Source organism: Myripristis murdjan, chromosome 21 (assembly GCF_902150065.1).
Source record: "Myripristis murdjan chromosome 21, fMyrMur1.1, whole genome shotgun sequence".
Taxonomy (NCBI): domain Eukaryota; kingdom Metazoa; phylum Chordata; class Actinopteri; order Holocentriformes; family Holocentridae; genus Myripristis; species Myripristis murdjan.
The window spans coordinates 6,758,563-6,774,679 of NC_044000.1; the positions used below are offsets into that span (position 1 = coordinate 6,758,563).

A 16,117-nucleotide genomic window follows, 5' to 3' on the forward strand; every position below is an offset into this window, starting at 1 on the left:
TATTTTTATTTTTATTTTATTTTATTTTTATTGCTATTTTCTCTTTCTTCTAATGTTCTGGTAATTGATGGCTAATTTGCTATTCACGTTTTCACCTTTTTTTAAGAAATTAAGTGAATTTGCTCAGGTTTCAAGGGTTAATTATATTGACAGTATCAATATAAAATATCATCCAGTGGCAGCTTCAGTACAAAAAATATTGGCATCAGTATCAGCCTTCAAAACCCCACATCGGTCAGACACACACTCACACACACACACACACACACACACACACATACACATACACATACAGGAATGTAGTGTGTGTTGCGAGTGGGAGTTGGGGTCGGAGCCCACTGTCAGGGAGTGTGTTAATGTATTCAGCTCCGACTGTACAGAGGCTGACTCAGGCTGCTATCTGTTTAACAGGGGGCCAATTCAGCCTCGCTGGCAGGGAGGGCCGCAGGCTTCAAAAAGGGGGAGTCTGACGCAACAGAGGTGACAGTTTCAAAGGGGTCCAAAGGGGTCGATCAGTAACTCATTTCCAGTCATTTCCCGAGAGGGTTCATACACACCGTCTCAAGGCAGGGTTCATTTACAGTGTCAGGGCGCAAAGTCACTGTGAAAACTCTTAATGCTCCTGGATTTTCCACTCCGTCCCTGTGGCAAGTCCAAATGGAAGTTTTGCATTTCAGCTGCAAAATTACTGTTCAGGTCATAGACGCTTTAGTCAGGTCTACATGGATATGGATATTTTTGAAAATGTAACTTTCACTGTTTTTAGAAAAAAAAAATCTGTGAACATGACAGCGTTTTTGAAAATGTCTCTGTGAGCACAAGAATGCAAAAACAAACGTCCACGATATCAGAAGGCACAAGGAAGCTTCACGTTGAGTTACATATGCAGTTAAAACATCTTAATAATGGCAAAAACTGAGTGGGAAAACAAAGTCAGATATCACAAACAAGGTGAGTATTGCTCATATTGATGATAACAAGAACATCTGCCATGAAGAAAGCCACAGTCAGGTCAATACCTCGGTTATGACTGTGTGTAAAGCAGCAAAGTAATGGCAGTGATATAACTGTCAGTTTGTATTTTTTTTTTTTTTTTTTTTTTTTTTTTATTGCACTCTGGAGAGCGTTTTCCAAAAGTTGGATTTTCACTTAAGGTTTAAAAAAAAAAAAAAAAAAATCATCTCCATGTGGACATGCCCTTAAAGAACCACTTTAACGTTTTTATGAAAACAAACACATTATTTTGAGAGCAGATGCCCTGCTGGGAAAGTGTTTATACATTCCAGGTGTGTAAAGATTCCTCATAAAATGCATTGACCAAGTCACTGAGAGGAAGAAGAAGATGAAGGAGACCCTCTGCTCAAGCAGCCACAGACTTTCCAACATACAGTGACTCAGAGCGACGAAGACAGAGGGAAGGTCATAGGGTCACCAGAAATGCCAGGTTTCATCTTCTAGCAACCATCAACCATCAAAAATTCTTAGAAATCCACCAAACTGATTTTGTCATATTTCCCTGCAGTGCTGGCCCTAGACTGAAGGTCATCGTGTCTCCAAAACTGACAGGTTCCAAAATTCATGGCGATCAACCAAGGACATTTTGAGATATGCTACTCGAGACATATTGGACAAAAATATTGTCTTATTTTCAGTTTAAGCAGTGTAGGCTGAACAAGACGAAATTGCATCAAACTTCCCGGGTTGACCTGTGATATGAGCCAATGAGGCTGAGAGCGACCACTGGTGGGAAACCTTTTCAGCACACAGACTAATTGAAAATACTGAAGTCAAAATTTACTTAACAATTACCTCTCACTGCCATTTGGGGCCTTCTACTGTTGAAAAATTGCATAGTGCAGTTTTAGCAGCACAGTTTCTCTGGGTAGGGGAGGAGCTGTGGTAAAAGTATCCATTAGCAAGCAAAAAACAGGCAGACATCATACTCTCTTGCAGAAGCCACTTTTACAGGCCAGCCTCACAGCTATTGTAAAAGAAGATTCTCAATTCAACCTTGTCTCCTAAAAATGATTTTCATACAACTAAACTGCATTCTCAATGATGTTTGAGGGGAAACTCATTTTGTGGCGTATTACATGTGTTTCTGACATATTACAAATGATTGTATATCAAGTCGGGCAGCTCTGCAGCCATTTTTTTTTTTTTACCTTTAGCCACCAAAACCACTTGGGTAAGGTTAGAGGAAGGTTAACCAGGTGGTTAGTCAACCTAACCTTTCCCTAATATTAACCAAGTGGTTTTTATGTCTAAACCTAAGGTTAGGGAAAGGATGGTTTACAGCATTAAAAACCACTTTGTAATGTAACGCTCGCTCAAACTCGGGTCACCTGGGTGAACATTGCAAAAGTTGTTATGATATATGACAAGTAAATAGAATGTACTTACAGAATACGTTCCCCTTGAAACCTAACTGAGAACACACTAGTGTGAGAATGTAATTTATAGGAGAGAGGGCTCCTCAATATGAGAAATCCTGTACTGCTGAGAAAGTTGAGGCTGACAAATAAAGAGGGCCCATACCGTCAAAAATACATATTTTTCAGACATTTCATATTTTTAGATACAAATTTGAAAGTGTACCAAAAAAAAAAAAATAAATAAAACAACTTAATATCTACATGCATATGCATGTTATTGTATATGTATAAGGAGAAGTATTTCTGCTCAAAATATGCTCTGTATGAATGCTGTTTATATAGACAGACAGGTCGTTTTTTGAGGCATATCTCAAAGCCCATTCTGAAATATATATGTGATTGAAATAAAAACAGATAAATGAAAGTGAAAAAAAGAGAAAAACACAGAAAAATACACACACACACAAGACAAAGAGTCATTCAAGCACAACAGGTTATTATCTATTTTAGAGTTTATTGTTACACTATAGGTATTTAATTATTTTTGCTGTTGTCAATCAATTGTTTTAAATGCTTGGGCAACATTCATGCCAACAAAACAAGTTGAGCTTAAGGACAAAGAAAAGATGGAGCCTGGATTAGGAGCGAGAGAAAGAGAGAGAATTAGAGAGAGAAACGAGAAAAAATTGACCAATTTCCATAAAGTTGTTGGAAAAGGGAAAAACCATTCCTCATTAATTCTCCCTGACAACTTTGTTAACACAATGAAATTCAATCATGTGTAATTACTTACACACACGCATGCGCGCACACACTCACACACTCACTCACACATACACACACACACACACACACATCATTTCACTTCATGGTGTGAATCTGGATCGAACACCTCATTTCCTCTATAGCAGCAATGAGACAGAGAGAGAGGGAGGGAGAGAGAGAGAGAGAGAGAGAGAGAGAGAGAGAGAGAGAGAGAGAGAGAGAGAGAGGGAGAGAGGGAGAGAGGGAGAGAGGGAGAGAGAGAGAGAGAGGAAGCACCTGTTTTTTCCATAAAGCCAACACAGAGAATCTGAGGCCTATTTATAAAAGCATAAATTCATAAAGTTTAATTTTACTACAGCACATTAGAACTACATAAAGTACATATTTAGAGTGGGCAACATGAAGTACAACACAAACGTAATCACGCCGCAATATGACACTTTCCAAAAACTCTAAAAACTCACTGCACTGTCCACTGTTACAGTTTAACACAATCAGTAAATCCCATATATATTTCAGCAGTGGAATAATTAGACTCTCATCTAAAAGTCTGATTAGACTATGACGCCATTGAATAATTAAAACATTTTCAGACCTTTCCATTGCAAAAAAAAAAAAAAAAAAAAAAGAGAGAGAGAAAGAGAGAGAGAGAGAGAGAGAGAGAGAGAGTTTCTGAGGGCTTTCCATGAAGGGAATTTACTTTATGCCCCTCCTCACCCCCGGGTTCCCAAAGGCCTTATACAGTAGGTGAGGGGTAAACATTAAAATATTCATGTATCAATTAAATCTGTAAAAATGAATCTAATAAATATAACCTGACAAAGCTATTATAGGCTCTTAAACACTAGGGGTTATTATGAGGATAAATCGCACAGGGCTCTGGTGGCGATGCTGATTGCATGAGCAGATTGGAGTGCAGGTGGTGATACACATCGGCTATGTTGGCAAATTCAGAGAGGCTTTACTTGCAGTGCAACGTGATGCACACATATTAGATGCATGTTAGAAGATTACATAAACTTTTCTCACTGTGTAATCACCAGGAAAGTGCAGAAACTTAATATTATCTCATTTACTATATACTTTGCCCGTGAAGTATTCACCCCCTGCATTTTGCACACATTGTACTTATTATATCATGATAATTACTATCTGCTCCCAATGTGCTCATAATGTTCTTTATGATACTCCACAATGCCTTGTGAGCACCACTTTCTGTGATATATACTCTTAATAGTATAGGTTTAATTGTACTTTTTTGTTAAAAGTGTCTAACCATAAGCAATTAAAGGAGACAGAGCTCATACACTTCACGCTGCCATTGTCTTAACATTTTATAGGCCGTCTCAGCTGATTAAAAGCAGATTCTCACTATGAAACAGCCAGTACTGCTGAAAAAGGCTGTGGCTGACACCACAGGACACAGAAATACAATTAAAATGTCTGATTAAATCATTTGGGGCATACCTATGACAAACTGCATCATTTCTATAATATCAGAGGTTGCTAACAATGACCCATATCTGTCTGTTAATTAACCGACATCCACAAATGACACATCAGTCTTAGCTTGTGCAGTGAATGGAGCAACGGGATGCTGTGGGTAATGAGACAGACTGTCCCATATGGTGACAGGTTTGGCCCTTTTAAAGGTCAGTGTGGTTCTGTCCCTTAGAGCAAAGCAGTGAAACATCCCCTCCCTGCGTCCACGGCTACTGCTCGGGACCCCTGACTCCTCTGGTGAAATATGCACTGTCTCACAGAGAGATGTATAAGGAACTCATTCAGATGTTTGAAATAAAAAGTCCGTTTGTTGGCCCAAGTATTGGCAGATCTAGCAGTGGCAGATCTATCTGTCTAACTGTAAGGTGGCTCTTAGGCTTAACATTTTTCCTGGGTAGTTTAAAAATGTGTGTTCAGTATACAAAAGCTTGCCTGAGAGCGGGGGCTCTTCGTGCCCGGGGAAGGGGTGTCTTGTCCGGGCTCTGAGGTGGTGTAATTGCTCGGGGGCCCTGCCTGACCCCCAGATCCGTCTTTACAGCTTCCATTAGCATACATAATGCTGCTCTGTGGACTCACAGAGTCATGCCAATTGAAAAGCAATCATTTTCACAGCACAGCACCGCCATCGCCACTGTAATTGAGTATGCCAGGGCGTTTGCGTGTGTGTGCGTGCGTGGCTCCGTATCAAGAGACAGGAGATAATTGCTTTTTGCGGAAGAACATGGCAAGATGTTGCTAATTCCCCGATAGGACTTGATTGCTTTTGTCTACTTGTATCCCCCAGGCTGGCTCAACGGGCTCATATGTGTTTGTCGTGTTTGTCAGAAAACAGTAGGTACAGATGATAACTGCCGGCCATGTCCCTTTAGACTGTCTGGTCTTCCTCTCTGTATCTCTGGATCTTTCTACACGTACACAAGCACATAAGCAGAATGCTAAAAACAGGCGCCTTGGGAGTCCATAAACTCTCTGCCACATTAAAGGGGAGAATTGCACTTCATATGAATGTCCCACCGCTCAGTGATAATCAGATCCAATTATCTTTTCTGTTGGTGTCTTCTATCAAATTGCTATGTGGAAATACATAAACATTAAAGAACGGCTGGCTCAAAGAATACAAATACTCTGATAGTACCTGTGTCTTTTTCCCCCTGAACTCAGAAACTAGTTCCCCTTCCCCTACTTCCCCTGTCCCGTGTTGTGTTTTGCCCGTACTCATGTAGTCATTTCACTAATAAGTTTCACATCATTGAGCTGCAAGGATCTCTACTGTTTTTCATGTCAAAACGTAAATTTTCATCTTCTTGGTGTTTTTCCTCTCAGCTTCTATGCCATTAGTTTCTTTAAGCTATGATCCACAGTGAAAAGTGTGAGGAGAACTATAGTTTAGATAAGTTACAGGATTCTTCTTGATGGTGGTGTCCACTGATGGCTGTTAATGTTATAACTGTTATTGTATTTTTATTTTTATTTTTATTTTAATATTAAGCCATGATTTTATGAGCTTTCATGTTCTGTGTATGCAGGAGAAATATTAGATTCTTATATTTTAGTAAAATAAACTTTTAGGTCATTGTTAAGATTTTTCAGTTTCTTCCATTTTTAAAAAAAATTTTAAATTCTTTAATTTTTTTCAATGTTTTTTTTTTTTTTTTTTGTCAGAAGACAGGTACAACTCTCCCCACAATGGAGGTGGTTGTCGCTTAGGCAGAAGTTGTGTTTGGCATTCCATATATTTTAATCAGAATGAGATAATGGAGAGTAAGGTAATGCCTTTCTTACCTAACAGTTCAGCCTTCCATAACACATTGAGCTGGAAATCAATAAAGTGCTGTGTTTTTAGGAATGAATTGAAAGTCATTGTTTCAATGAAAGTAAAAAGTGGGACAACCAACCCCATTCTCCCTTAACTCATAAATCCAAAAACCTTAAAGAAGCATACTGGCGAAGTACTCACAACGTGGAGGTAACTAGACTTTTTTTTATAGTTTCAAGTTTCATGAAGCATTTTCCCCACATTTTTGAGCATAAATGAGGTGAATAAGGTTTTGCAGTTTGTAGTTCAAAGACCCAGAAGTGAGTTAACATTTTTGTTAGCCAGGGATTCACTGGCCAGATTTCCAATGCTTTTCCCTGTACGGTTTTCCATTTATCCAAAAAATACGGTCCGGGGTTAACATATAACAGAAAAAATCCACTGGAAATCTGCCAAGGGAATGCATGGTAAAAATAAAGTCTGTCTTCGCCAACAAAAACACGGCATCACTAGAACCCTCTATGGACCTTTTCTCGGCAGCCATATTGACTTGAAATAGCAGGGTAAACACAGGTGTTACTGGTGATGTTCATGACCTAACCTTAAGTAATGTGATTACTAACCCCTGTGCTTACCCTGGTATTTCATGTCAAAATGGCAGCTGTGAGAAGGGCTTACTGGGATAAGTTAGCCTCAACTGCTAAAATACCATATTATAATCTGTAAACACAACAGATTATACAACTAATATTTGTGAGATACAGATATGAGCACGACGGTTGATGAGAAGTCAAAATAGGACCAATATGGTGTTTTAATCCTTTCAACTACATTCATATCTTTAACCCTAACCCTATATTAGCCCCTTTGAATTAGTAAAGATCAGCTAAATGTCCCCACCTTGGAAGATTATCATAATCTATTTATGAGGAGATTTGGTTCTTACAAATATAGAAATACACACACACACACACACACACACACACACACACACACATACACACTAATATGCTCCAACACTGTCTTGCTTTGGCCAGAACCGACAGCATAGCTCTGAATGGGAATACCCTGTCTGCAGTTTATGGCCAATTAACAAAACAGAACAGTAATTTCCATACAAAGTGGACAAAGCAAATAGCTCTCTAATGAAGATCGGTGTTACTATGCTTGCAGGCTAATTTCTCTCAACGCCAGTCTAACCCTGCAGGGACAAAGTGATTGAATCATGAGAATATGTATTAATGGCAGCAGCTGCTAATTACCTAGAGACAGGGAAAGGGCATTAATCTTAAAGCCTAGTGCCAGACTATTCAAGTCTAGAGTAAAGTTGCTGCAATCTGCCAAACATAATGGCTGGGTGAAGTGTTGAGGGCGAGAGTCAAACTCAAAGGCTGCAGTTAAAACCTGGATGTCGCCTGCAAAATCTCACAGTATTCCTGTAATAACCCTTCAATTGACTTCTGATATAGGGATATTATTGTACTTCATATGTTATTATATGACGTAAGTGTGTCTGCACTTTATGGTATAATTATGGCAAATATTATGCCCTTTGATATTGAAATGATATTCCAAGAGTGTGTGTGTTTTTTTTTTTTTTACTGTAATATTTGTGCAGAACTACTGTAATAAACCTTATGGCTGACCCAAAAAAGTCTGCATAAACTGCACGACTTTTTATTGAAAGACTGCATGATGAAAATTACATGTTTTGAGGATTGACTCTACATGCCAAACAAGTTCAACAGGCCCGCTGTCACTGGGTAGACTGGTGGTGCAGCACACAAAGACCTGGAAGCCTGGCTGCTGAGCAACACGCTCACCAGTCCCTGATGAGACACTGCCACTCACAGGTGTGTCAGTGTAACTACACTGGCGGAGCAGGGAAATGCACCGGCCCATCCATCAGAAAGGCGAAAAGTAATTTCCCTGAGCATGTCAGAAACTGAAATTAGCTGAAGTTGCTTTTCATTTAGAAAACTCTGCCCAAAGCAAGTTTTAAATGAAAAGCCTGATTACCTGTCGCATCTCCAAAACATGCGGCAAACCAGCTCTTTGGAGGTCACCAGAATGACAATTCCTTTATTCACTAAGCACTATAAATACAGGTTTTACTAATATGAGCTTGTAAACAATGCAGAGGTAAATCACAAGTCAATCTAAATATGCATAACTTTATTATAATAAGTTTTAGTAGGATATTACACAAATATTGTAAAAAACAAAACAAAACAAAACGGAAGTCTCTGGAGGAATACTATAATAATATAACACTCCAGGACATAAATAACACCATCAACTAACCTATGATGAGGCAATAACAATAAACTAGTACCACTTACATTGTAGGAATATTATTGAAATATTAGTGTGACATTTTGATATATATTCAATAGCTACAGCAGGTTATGTGCAAAATACCACAGTTGTTGACTACAAGCATGCCAAAAATTCCCCCAAAATCCCAGCAAAACCAGCTTTGACTAGCCATTTAAGGAATAAAGGATAGCTTCAGTAACAGGGGAGTAAAGGGGTGATTTCTAGCACTGGTGTCTTGTACCTGTCATGATTTTCAGCAGTCTAGACACAGGCATGGCGTATTGCTGCCCTCCGCTGTTTGGAAAATAGTCTTTTTTCATTTAAATTCCAGCCTAAAGCCCTTAGGTGGAGACTTGTAGTGCTGAAGAAGTCCATTGCCCCTAAATAAAGTTTAGGGGGAAAACACTGTTAAACCAAGATCAACCACATAAGCAAGAGTCTCCCTTCTTCACTATATTTCCTATAATAAGGCATCAAATAATTAGTGTCTCTACCTCACACTCACACTTACCATCTGAACATTTTTCAGCTCAAATCAACCCGTGACTCCAAATGTTGTAAACTTCTCCATGTCTTTTCTACCTCCTCTAAACCTCATTCTGCTTCCTACTACCGAATTTTCTTTCTTCCCACTTTCCCAGCCCTTTATTTAACTGTGGCAACCTCCCAAACTTTACAATCACACTGATGTCTTTATGAGAAATTACATTTTTTGGCATTTTTTCCACTGCTTCATTGCCCTCCATTCCTATATGAACTGATATCAAGGAGAGCCTCACCTTGCATTGCACTTGATATATTCTATAAAGTGTTTATATGAAATGTCACTTTTAAATCTGGGATATCTCCACTTGTCCTCCCTGGAGACATTAAAGCTGCAGCTAAATGAGAAGGTATCACCACATTGCTGGGTTTCAATCCAGTACTTGGATTGAGGGGGGATGAGGGCGGATGGCAAACATGGAACAGATATTTACAGTTAACATTAGATGAGAGTTTGTCTCAAATATTTTACCAGTATTAATGATCAAATTATTGATTGAATTGATGAATTTAATCGATATACTGTACATTCTGTCTATTATCCAAGAGCAAGTGTTGGAAAAATGTTGGAAAGGAGTTGTAAATTCTGTGCTACTGTCTTTAAGAACACAAAAAAGAGATCATTGTTATGATTTTGCACTTAAAATAAAATTGGCTTGACTTGATTTGAGAGGATTCACAAGTCTTATTTACAGTGTTTTGTTTTGATAATGAATTTTCTCCCTGGACATTGTAGTTGTTGAAAATTGGAATAAATGCATTCCCAACAGATTCAAAAGCACCATTAATATTAAGTTACACTTGGTTGAAATTTGTCTTCTCCATTTGACCTTAACTGCTTAGGAGCAATGGAAGCCACAGCAGCGCAGCCTGGGGACTGACTGGAGGTGGAGCCACAAGTCTCCCCTGTACATACATGTCCATTTTTGCTATACCCATGCAGCTTTGGGCAAAAAATAATGCAGTTTTCATCATGCAGGAAAAATGTGTTTTTTCACCTGTTGTTGATATATTTCTTCATAGGCTACTGGAGTGTTAAATAGTGTAGGGGTTGCATCATGCAGGACAAGCGAGTGAACCCTTCAAAAAGTAGTGCGTAAAGAAAACAAAGAAAGAAGAAGAAGAAGACCGTGTAGAAAAACAAGAGGGTCCCAAGTGCTTTGTGCTTTGACTGAGTGCATTTCCCAATGGGACGTGTTGCACTTTACTGCAAGGAGTCAGGATGGCCGAGCGGTCTAAGGCGCTGCGTTCAGGTCGCAGTCTCCCCTGGAGGCGTGGGTTCGAATCCCACTTCTGACAGTCTGCATTTTGTACTGGAACCAGTCAAGTGTTGTCAGTGACCCTGAAATTAGCTGCACTGGTGTGAATTATAAGATGCAATCAGTGGATACTGGAAAGTGTGTCAAAAAGTGGTCATCATCAGCGCTCGGGGGGAGAAACAAACTCTGCTTAGGGGTCCATAAAGGCTTGGGCCGGCTCTGCACGACCGCTAGAAAGAACCTGCCATGAGTTTGATGACCCCTTGACCTTTCCACTAGCACCACCAACAGGCCAACCTGGTTTTGAGTTCATCAATATGGATTTTATGTTTTCTCAGCACAACAGATTGGATTGTGCTTAAAGCGATATGGAAGGAAACTAAAACTTTGGCCTGTATATGTTCTTGAGCTCCATCTAAGTCTATATTCTGACACTCAACCAAAACCAACCATCAAGCAAAACATAGAATCTGATCAAGATGTTTTTTTAATGAAACATCTGTGTGGTCCAAGCAGATTTAAGTCAGTCAGTCTTTTGAAATCAGATGTGGCCTTGTCATGGGACCATCAGGCTGTCAGGTCCAGTCAGTGCTGTGAAGGTGAAGAGCTCGTGCTGCTCTACAAGTCCTGTGGGACCTTCTCCTTGTTCTCGTCCCCTGCTGCAGTCTGAGCTGGCCCACTTTGTTGTCCAGCTGGACGATGGCCCGCTCCGGCTCATAGTTTTTACTGAGCAGAGACACCCGGCTGTGGAGAGAAGGCACACACACATCTTCAGTCTGCTATTTAATATTCCTCACAGAGCAGTCACACCAAGCTGTCCATGCAGGGATGAGAACAACCCTTCACACAAACAGGCAGACTGCCATAGTAAAGGTGACCAGATTGTTGGGAGCAAACCCAGGGACATTTGGGATTTGCTGGGAAGTGTCCCCTGAAAATGGGAATGTCCGGTGACCCTGGTGCCAAGGTGCTTTTAGAGGAGACAGACAGACTGAAGGAAAGATGGTTACCAGGTAATCCTAACCAGATTTTGACACTTGTACAAAAGTTGCATCCAGTGTGGGGTTGTAAAGATACCTGGGTGTGATGTGAGTCCACATGGTGGCCACATATCTTCATTAGTTGCTCTGAGCCCCCCTGGACTGCTAATCTGCAATAGTGGAATTGTTGCTCTTCATTCATTTCCACAGCAAATCAGCTTCCAAAATCACATGTTTTGCACATAAAGGAAGGCCTGCAGCTTCTGGTGAACCTGAGTGGCAGGAGAGAGATTTGTGTTGAGCTCAAGAACATATTCAGGCAAATGTTTTCCTGAACTTCCATATGGCTTTAAAGGAAGTGTTGAGGTGTCGCTTTACGTGTGTCTGCTGGACACTTGTCTCTGTGCAGGAGTGCAGGGCTGCATCAACGCAGCCAGGGGTGGAGCCTCAGCTGCTCCAGGGTGGGACGGCTCTCAGGGCTCTTGGCCAGACACTGGCTCAAAAAATGCTGGCACTCTGGACACAAGGACAAGGATCAAATGTTCACACAAACTGTCTGTGAGAGTGTGAATATGTGTGTTTGTCAGGTTAGGTTAGAGTTAGGGAGAGAGTGTGCCTTACCCTGGGACACCTCATCCCCGAAGACAAGGTGGCTGTGGATGATTTGGCTCTCGGTCTTAAAGGGCCGGTAAGAGAAGAGCATCTCAAAGAGCACCACCCCCACCTGCCACACTGTGGTGGGACCTGCACTGCAGCGCCTGAACCTAAACCACTCTGGTGGGGTGTAATAGAAGGTTCCTGGAATACACACCGACATAGGTAGAGAGATGAAGGGAGAGACATCAAGCGGCAGCAGGTAGCGGCTAACCTTTAAAACAAACCAGGTGAGAGATTGGCAAAAGAGTGGAGAGCAGGAATAGAAGTCGCTACCTCGGTGCTCGGTGTAGAGTCCTTCGTGTAGTGTGGCGCCACAGCCGAAGTCGATGAGGCGGACGCATGGGAGCTGTGACCTGATGTCCATGAGGATGTTTCGGGGTTTCAGGTCACGGTGAAACACTCCCTTGGTGTGGATTTCGATGGCAGCGTCTACAAGCTGCCTCATGAGAAGCTGAGACAGAAAGAGGAAGAGTTGAATGATGAAGAGTGGAAAGTCTCTGAAACAGGATTCACACCATGGGACACTACAGGTCTCCATGGAGCAAACACACACACACACACACACACACACACACACACCCCTTCACCCTTCCATGTCTCCATCCGCTCACCTTGGCCCGGTTCTCGTTCACGAAGCCGCCATGGGCAGCGAGGTAGTGGTGAAGGTCTACGGAGGGAAATGGCCTCTCCATGACCAGGATGAGTTGCTGCTCCATGTAAAACCAGTCGAGCAGCGTCACTGCTGCGCTGCTGCCCGACGGCCCCGCTCCTGCTCCCACTTGTAAAAGCAGCTCCACCTCCAGGGGGAACTGATACAGCTTCCCATCGACCAGCTAAAGCAAAGATACCATGTGGGTTGAGGTGCAAGAAAAAAGCAACAGACTGAGAAGAGGAATAACCAACCTTTACACACACACACACACACAAACACACACACACACACACACACACACACACACACAAATATACATGCACTATTTCCCAGTGGGAAAAGAAGTCAGCCAGCAATGTCAAGGACATGTCAAACATGTCCGACATTATTGATGGTTTCAGCACAAAGAATCACTGACTCACCTTTGGTGTGCAGATCACCTTGTCTTTGTTGATGTGTTTAATAGCAACCTGCAAGACACACAGAGGAAACATTTCTAAAGGATTTTCTGTCTTTTGTTAACAGAAAAATAAATCAACAGCTCTGTGTCACTTCTATTGTGTGTATATATAAACCCCACATGATTTCTTTCAGAAACGGGATGTATTTCAAATTAAAGTATTTGAAATCACCATAAGATTACTGCAAAACTATCCAGAAAATTGAAAATAAAAAGCAAGAAAACTACCAATGAAAACGCAAAGAGCAGGAATTGAGCAAACAAATGACCATAAAAGTAGCAAAGAAAAACGACCCAACAACTCTAATTATAATTATAATAATTCCATATTTAAAATGACATTACCATAAATTGCCCCCAGAAGTCCAAACAGTTTTCTCGTCATATTTTGACAGTTTTCCAGGAATGTTTGGCTTGTTTTATTGATTTAGTCAGTTTGTTGTTTGGGGTACATTTCTTGCTCATTTTCAGGTCATTTCTTGGTCATTTGCTCATGGCCTTTTCTCACATGTTTTTCAAAGACATGGTGTGGATTTCATCAGGTTTCAAAGGGTTGAATGTTTGTGAAAGATGTTTTTGGGAACATTTGGATGTCTTTCACAAGCATTGAACACCAAAAAGAGAAGAAAAACAATTGCAGTGGGGATGAGGCGGGACAGTGGCTGAACTATTTAGTGACTGGACTCTAACAGTTTGTAGGTGGACTAAAGTGCAGGGGACAGAGGGGACATGTCCCCCACATCACCTGTGTCCACCCCTGAAGACAGGTACACACACACTTAGCAGCGCTACATCATACGGAGAGTGGTAAATTGGATGTGTGTGGATGTATGTGTGTGTGTTTAGGGGTGTAAGCCTTACAGGCAAATAGTCTGCGATGCGGAAGCCAGCAAACACTGATCCAAAGCCTCCTTTACCAAGAGGCTGCGCCTGCAAGTATTTGGCCTGAAATTCAGCTGCACACACACACATTTCTGTTATTGTACTTGTAAAACAACAACAACAAAAATCTTAATCTTGAGTCTTTCCTCTCGGTGGTCTGACCTCTGCTGAGAGTCCTGTTGGGGAGCTCAGAGCAGAAGGGGGCAGTGTTGCTGTTGAGTGCAGCTGCTCCAGCCTGAACTTCCTCTGCTAACTGAGCATGAGGCTCTGGGCTCTTCCCCTTCATCCTCTTGGCTTCTCCCTGCAGGCTTTTGTCAGAGGTGGCCTTCCTCTTTGTTTTGGCTGACCTCCTGTCAGCTGGGGCGTCCTCCACTGGGAGGACGTTGCCCACATCATGATGCCTCTGGATCCTGGCTGGGCAGGTCTGTGTCTTCCTGCCTACAAGTGGTAAAAAAAAAAAAAAAAAAAAAAAACTCAGGTTGCTTGTGGGGTTGGGACATCAAGCCAGAGGACAAACTTGATCATGATTGGAGAAAACAGCTCAGCAACAGGAATCAGATCCATCATTTGAAGTAAAAAACTGGACTAAAGGGAATCTCCTGGATTAACATGTAAGGGCTGGAGGTTTTCCACAGGATTTCATACTCACCCAGAAGTCTCCTGGAGGCAGGAGAAGGTGGAGAGGGAAAGGCCTGCAGAGACCTGCAGGCCATGATGAGGTGGATGTGTCAAAAAAGAGTTTGTGATCAAATCCAATGTCAATCAAACAGCTGCTAGACGAGTGTCAGCGTGTCTCCGTGTGGACGGTTTGGTGTGTGTGAGCTGAACTCTGTGGCAGTGTGTGTTGTGCTGTGACGTCACAGAGCTGACAGAAGCTTCAGCTGGACAGCAGCAAGACATCATCATGACATCACAGCCCAGCAGATCAAAGCCCAACAGAAGCAGCATCACACAAGGTTTGTAAGGTTTGACTCCATCAGATGGAGCTGTGAGGAGCTGTCAGACCTGGTCCAGCCTCATGGAATCACCTCGTCCTCTTAGTCTTTACATGTTGCACCAAATCAGGGCCCTCAGTCCTGTCACATCATCTACAGGTGTTGTCGGTGGTTACTATGGGCTTGTTAGGGAGACAGGGCCCTGGGTGTTTTGTTTTGTTTTGTTTTGTTTTTTGTAGATCCCATCAACCCCATGGCCCTTTCTCATTTCCCCAATGCTATCACAACAGTCAGTGACATTTAGTAGTTATTAATTTAGGAAATAGTGAGGGGATGAATAGGAAGGAGGTTAAGGTGAGGGTTAGGCTCAGGCAGGTAGTGCTGAGGGTTAAGGTTAGGATCAGTCTCCAGGAAATGAATGGAAGTCAATGTAACATCCTCTGAAGTGATGGAAACATGACTGTGTGTGTGTGTGTGTGTGTGTGTAGTGGGAAAACGTTAATTAAATTAGAAATAAAATAAAGTAAAATAACCAAGGAGAAATAAAATGAAGTAAAATAAAATCTCACAATTCTGACACAATATTTTTAAACTATTTTTCAGACTTAAGAAAAGAAAACTATTTGTCTAAATAAAAATAATATCAGAATTAATCAACACACTGTAACCTATGAAATGATTTTAATTTTATTTATTTAATTTCATGTATTTTTCGTGTGTCTGTGTGTGTGTTTGTTTGTTTGTGTGTGTGTGTGCGTGCATGTGTGTGTGTGTGCCTAGTGACGCAACAGCAACCAATTAGGAATAAAATAAAATAAAATAAAATAAAATAAAATAAAATAAAATAAAATAAAAATAAATTAAATCTCACCGTGCTTACATGATGTTTATAAACTATTTTCAGGAGAAGAAACCGATGTGACAAAATAAAAATATCAGAATAAATTTGCATCATGATCATGGCAGGGAGTTGGAAAATAATCTGTTTTCCAAGCTGGAAGAATACTTCAGCATCCGAGGCTCGCTCCCAG

At 41.2% G+C, this 16,117-nt stretch overlaps 1 non-coding gene across 1 annotated transcript; it reads left to right on the plus strand.

Moving 5' to 3' along the window:
* Positions 1-10,477: 10,477 nt before the first annotated feature.
* trnal-cag (transfer RNA leucine (anticodon CAG)) lies at positions 10,478-10,560 on the plus strand. The gene has a single exon. It is a non-coding gene; the product is annotated as a tRNA-Leu (tRNA).
* Positions 10,561-16,117: the final 5,557 nt, after the last annotated feature.